The following is a 6,185-nucleotide window of genomic DNA, read 5'->3' on the forward strand; positions in this document are numbered from 1 at the left end:
GGCATTGAGAAGGTGATCATTAGTCATTCTCCTTTAAAAGGATCAACTTTTTCATTTATCAGTGCAAAGGCATTGACTATTAGATACCTCATCAACTTAAAGCATTGTTCAGATAGCTGTGGAACAAAAGTCTCAAAGGTATAACCAAGACTTTCTTGTGACAAGCTAAAGTATTATTTGGCTTTATTTTTGTTTAATTTGCTTTATCCTTAAAACTCTGTTTTCTATTTTGTTCTTACTTAAAATAGTAAATTTTGTGTAATTATGAGGTGCAGTATGATGTTTTAATGTATGAACACGTGTTAAATGATTAAATCATCAGGTTTATTAACATGCTTCCTCTCACATACCTGTGGTTTGGAGAGGGGGTAGAGGATATTTAAAACTCTTTAGCGTCCTTGAAATAAATAATTTAGGATTATTAACTGTTGTCACCATGGTCTGTAAAAAATCCTCAAATTCCTTTCTTTTGTCACACTGAAGCTTGGTGCTCCTTGGTCAACAATTGCCCTCTTCCCCAGCTTCTTCTGTTCCTCGTGTCACATGGTTTGTCCTGGGTTCTGTGAGTTGGAAGCTGAAAACCTGAAGACTATTTTTCTTTCTGTTCTCAAGCTTTTGTTTATACTGCCCATCTGAGGAAAGCAGTGCAAGCGTAGTTATGGGCAGCCCAAGGCCCTGGCTCTACAGCCTGTTGAGCACATCCACCTCTGCCTCAACTGGAAGGACCCCACACTATGTCCTGGACTGCTTGAGCCCATGCAGGACAAACATGGCAGATAGAATTCTGAGGAAACTTAAAGGGAGCCTTTCAAGAATGCCAGAAGAGCTAAATTAATTGCTATGAAGTTATTTTCAGAGAACTTTGAGGGAAAAAAAGACACGGCTTTGTGCTCAGTTAATTTGTCATTTGTCCAGAAATAGAATAAAGTAACAATGCCTTCAGAACACATTGATGGGGAGTTCCTGGATGCCACCAGGGTGATCGCTTTCTGACTAAGGCATTTTTCCTGTCTTCCTTCCTCCATATTTTCCTTCCACAAAGCACTGTGTTTTAGCAGCTGCTCTTGGAGTCCTTGAAATTCATTTTTCTACATTCACCGCTTGAAGTCACATTCAGCTCAAGCAATCACACAGGCCTGGAAGAAGAGAGCTTTGGAACCACAGTCCTGGAAAGGCATTGGCACTGGGATGAGGTAAAAATTATGCTGAGGAAACAGCGCTCTTGTCTCATCCCTAGCCATGTTTATTACCGGGGAAGAATGCACACACAGTAGACATGCATGTCTGAGTCTATATTCAGATATTGATTCTCACCAGACTGGCTGCAATGATGTCTGTCCTTCTCATGTCTCCTGCCTTAGAAGACTGCTGACCCAGGATATACCTGGCCTCTCCCATTTCTACTCTTTGTCATGAAAGGAAGTAAAAACCCTAATGAAGAAAAAAACTAATGAAGATAGGCATATGAGAGTTTATGTCCATATACTGTTTGAGGGAGTACTCATTTTGTGGTAAAATAGAGCCGTGTTAGAAAACTTATAACCAATTCATGGCTCAGAAAGATTCACTGAGAATTCAGTATTCCAAAGCACAAGATCTCAGTTTACCATTCCTCTTTTGAGACACAGTCTTGAATTTGTTATGTAGCCAAGGAAGGTCTTGAATTACCGCTTGCACCTCTGGTGCGGGAGAATTGTCTGTAATCTGTCAATCATATTTTAAATAAATGCTGATTGGCCAGGCAGGAAGTATAGGCGGGAAAACCAGACAGGAAGTGGAGGTGATGCAATGAGAACAGGAGAATTCTGGGAAGCAGGAAGCTCCTTCTACCACTCCTGCCCAGATCACCAAAGAAGCAACATGTGAACTGACAGCTGAAAAAGGTACCAAGCTATATGGCTAACACAGACAAGAATTATGGGTTACTGTAAGATGTAAGAATTAGTTAACAAGAAGCCAGAACTAATGGGCCAATCAGTTTATAATCTTATGGAGTCCTGTGTGTGATTTTCTTTGGGGCTTCCCTGCTGTGGGTACTGGGCGGGACAGATACCCCAACAAGCCAGCCCCTTCATGTTACACACCTCCACCAAGTGTTGGCTTTACAGTTATTTAGCATTGTCCTCTGAGGCTCTAGGGTCTTGGCAGTTGGCCAAGCATAGTACCCCACACCTTTGATTACTTGGGAGGCAGAAGCAGACAAATTTCTATGAGTTTAAGGCCAGCCTTGTCTACACAGTGAGTTTCAGCACAACAAGAACTACACAGTCAGACCCTGTTTAAAATGGAAGAGGAAGAGAAGGAGGAAGATAAAAGGACAGGATGCTGGGAATTCTAAAGGAAGCCTCATTAAGATTCTGGAAGAAGAAACTCAGAAGTCTTAGGAAATACCTGAAATTTATCAGATATACAAAGGCCCTCCCTTCTTAAGGATATATAAACATCAAGGGCTGCAGGGGAGATATTCAGACCTGCTAAGCTGCCTGAGGGAAACACCCTCCAACTTGTTCAGCTGCCTGCACGTCCTGCAGTAAGCTGGAGGGGGTCCAAATTTCATGAGCTGTCACTCAGGCCAGAGTGGGCTTCTGGTGATGCTGCTGTGTTTGAGTCGTTCCTGCTTCTGTATGGAACCCCTCCATATGTGAGGAGGACAACAGTTGCTGTCTACTTTTTTCCCTTGAGACAGGGACTATCACAGAACAAGAAGCTCATCTATTTCAGACAGGCTGGTTGCCCAGTGAGTTCCTGGAATCTGCCCATCTCTACCACCTAATGATGAGATTACATGCACGTGGAACCATGTTCAGCTTTTCTGTGTATGCTAGGAATTCAAATACAAGACTTCACATCAGGCACTTTTACCGACTGACCCATCTTCCCAGTCTGCAGTCTACTTTCTCAATTGCCTTTGGCAACTATCACTTTAGCACTGAAATCAGTCAGAAAACCCAGATTCATGTCACCGCTCATCTGACTTCTGATTTCCCGTGTGTAACCAACAGTACTTCCAAACTTGTTTTTTAACTTCTAAACCTGGTCTGACAGGCTCAATCTACTGACTTAATGAAGTTGGGCAAGGATCCAAATGGAAGGAACAACCAGAAAAGCCACGATAATAAATGTAAGCAATTAGCATGTCGATAACATCAATCTAACCTGTCTGCCAGATTTTCTTAAACCTTTTGTTCTGAAATCGGTATAAATTTGCAGGAAATTGCAATGTGCATTCAATTTAGCTCTAAGAAGATCGCATAACTTCAGTCCAATAACAAAACCAGGAGATCAGCATTGGCACAATTCCTAGTGGCTACTCAGATTCCCCATGTATCACACGCACTTGTGTGTTTGGGAATGTGTACATGTAGCTATGTGAGATTTTATCACATGCTAGATTTGTGGACCAGTCAGGAAAATCAAGATGTATCACTGCAAGGCTCCCACTAAGCCATTCTCCACTTTTTCTAGCTATACCCACCACTTTGCCTTCATCTCTAATCTTGAGCAACAATTAATCTGTTCTCCATCTCTATTATTTTAGTCCAAAGATTGTATCTAAGTGGAATCATACAGTATGGTCTTTGGGAATTAGCTTCTCATCCTTCAGCATTGCCTTGAGATCTGTAAGACTTGTATCAAACTCTGCTTCCTGCTCTCACCCCCCCCCCCCCCCGCCACTGGCAGCCTCCTGCACTCCCGCTGCAGCCCCAGAGAAACACTTCCACTACTAACCATCTTTTTCCAGATGAAACCAGTGTCCTGGGCACTGGCTCTCCACTTCACTTGGCCCTATGCCAAAGATGTAAAATTTGTTGCAGATGCCTGAGCCTTCGTGCTTCAAGGTGTAGACCTTTCAGCTCTTGCTGTAACTGTTACCCATAGGGAAGAACAGTGATCACAGAACAGAGGTGGGGGAGTAGTACCTAAGTAACAGAAGATGGGGTCACTGTTGCAAAGACAATTGATTTAAAAGCTAGATACAAAAATACTGGCCTTAAACTTGCTCAAGGTGTTGCCAATAACACAAATGAAGAGGCTGGCACTACCGGTTGCTACTGTTTTGGCCTGTTCTGTTGCCAAGGAGGAGGTTGAGAAGATCAGCAAAGGTGCTAGCTAGTCCAGTGGAGAGCAGAAGAGGTGTGGTTTTGGCTGTTGACGCTGTCATTTCTTTTATTTATTTATTTATTTGTTTGTTTGTTTATTTATTTATTATTTATTATGTATACAATATTCTTTCAGCATGTATGCCTGCAGGCCAGAAGAGGACACCAGACCTCATTACAGATGGTTGTGAGCCACCACCATGTGGTTGCCGGGAATTGAACTCAGGACCTTAGGAAGAGCAGGCAATGCTCTTATCTGCTGAGCCATCTCTCCAGCCCGACGCTGTCATTTCTGAACTTAAAAAAAAAAATAGTCGGAACCTGTGACAATTTTTGAAGAAACTGTTCAAGTTGTTATGATTTCTGCAAATGGAGACAAAGATATTGGAAACATCATTTCTAATGTTGGAAGAAAAGGCGTCATCACAGGAAAGTATAAAAAAAATCTGAACTATGAATTAGAAACTATTAAGGAATGAAGTTTGGTAGAGGATGTATTTCTTAATATTTTACTAATACTTCGAGAGGTAAAAGTGTGAATTCCAAGATGCCCATGTTCTGTTGAAAGGAAATGTTCTAGTGTCCAGGCCATTGAACCTGTTCTTGAAATGGCGAGTGCTTATCAGAAGCCTTTGGTCATAACTGTCAAAGATGCTGATGCAGGAGCTCTAAGCACAGTGGCTTTGAACAGTCTAAAAATTGATCTTCAGGTTGTAGCAGCCAAATCTTCCAGGGTTGGGAACAATAGGAAGAACCGGCTTGAAGATACGGCTGTTGCTACTGGTGGTGCTGTATTCGAAGAAGAGGGATTGAGGCTCAATCTTAACGATGTTCAAACTTAGGACTGAGAGAAGTTGGGCAGGTTGTCACCAAAGACAATGCCATACCTTTGAGTGCAAGGTGACAAAGCTGCAGTTGAAAATTGCATCCAAGAAATCACGAAGCAGGCACAGTTGGTGACCATGAAGAGGAAAAGCTGAAGGAGTGACCGGCTAAACTTCCAGGTTGGAGAGACACGCGATGCTGAAGTGAATGAGAGGGAAGATGGAGTCACAGATGTTCTCAAGCTACAGGAGCAGCTGTTGCAGACGACTTTGTTCTAGGAGTGGATTGCTCTCTGTTTTGGTGCCTCCCAGCCTTGGATTCATTAAAGGATGATAATAAAGACCAGGAAATAGGTATAGGAGTTATTTGAGGACCATTCAAAATTCCTGCATGCCGAGAAAGTCAGTGTTGGGGGATCTTTTACTGATAGGGAAATTCTGCAAAATTCCTCAGAAGTTGGTTAGAATGTTATGCTTGGAGAGTGTGAGAACACTGTGGAAAAGGGAATCTTGGATCCAACAAAGGTTGTAAGAACTGCTTTACTGATTGCTGCTAGGATGGCCTCCTTGTTAATTACAGCAGAAGTTGTAGTGACAGAAATTCCTACAGAAGAGATGGACCCTGCAATGGTTGGAATGGGTGGAAGGGGAGGGAGAGTTGGGGTGATATGTTCTAATTCCTAGAAGAGTGCTTTGACCTTATCAATGAACTGTGATAGGAAACTCAAGGGAGGTTCCTCACTGATCAGAGAAGTCATCTGAAGAAAATGACTGTAACCGTCCGTTATTGGTTTCCATTGGCAATATGAAATGGTTTAATGCTGTCATTGTTCGTACCTACAGATTATTTATTTTATATATTTAAATAAAGTTGCTTGTACATTCCTGATACTGGGTGCAAGAGCCATATACCAGTGTCCTGATTTCAGCTTAAATCAAGAGCCATATACCAGTGTCCTGATTTCAGCTTAAATCACGCAGGCATTTCTACTATTCCTGTGTCACCAGATGAGAAGTTCAGAAGCAACCCTTCTGCGGAGAGTGAGAGTAGTTGTATACAAACTAGAGAATTCTCCAGTTAAGTTACAACCTTTGTGTACGAAACTTTTGTTTAAAATTTTTTTTTTTTTAAAGTTGCTTCTTTCTGGCTGCTTCACAATATTCCAAGATGTGTTGTACGGATGTACCATAGTCTGTTCCCTCATCCATTTTTAAAGGAGTTTTGGAATATTGAAAGAAAAAACTGCTGTGCAATTGTACA

General features: G+C 41.9%; 1 pseudogene; it reads left to right on the forward strand.

The window, feature by feature from the left end:
• The first annotated feature begins 933 nt into the window (after nt 1–933).
• Nucleotides 934–5,958, forward strand: LOC125390687 (60 kDa heat shock protein, mitochondrial pseudogene; annotated as a pseudogene).
• The last annotated feature ends 227 nt before the right edge of the window (nt 5,959–6,185 follow it).

This window comes from Myodes glareolus, chromosome 16 (assembly GCF_982192425.1).
Source record: "Myodes glareolus chromosome 16, mMyoGla1.1, whole genome shotgun sequence".
Classification (NCBI taxonomy): Eukaryota; Metazoa; Chordata; class Mammalia; order Rodentia; family Cricetidae; genus Myodes; species Myodes glareolus.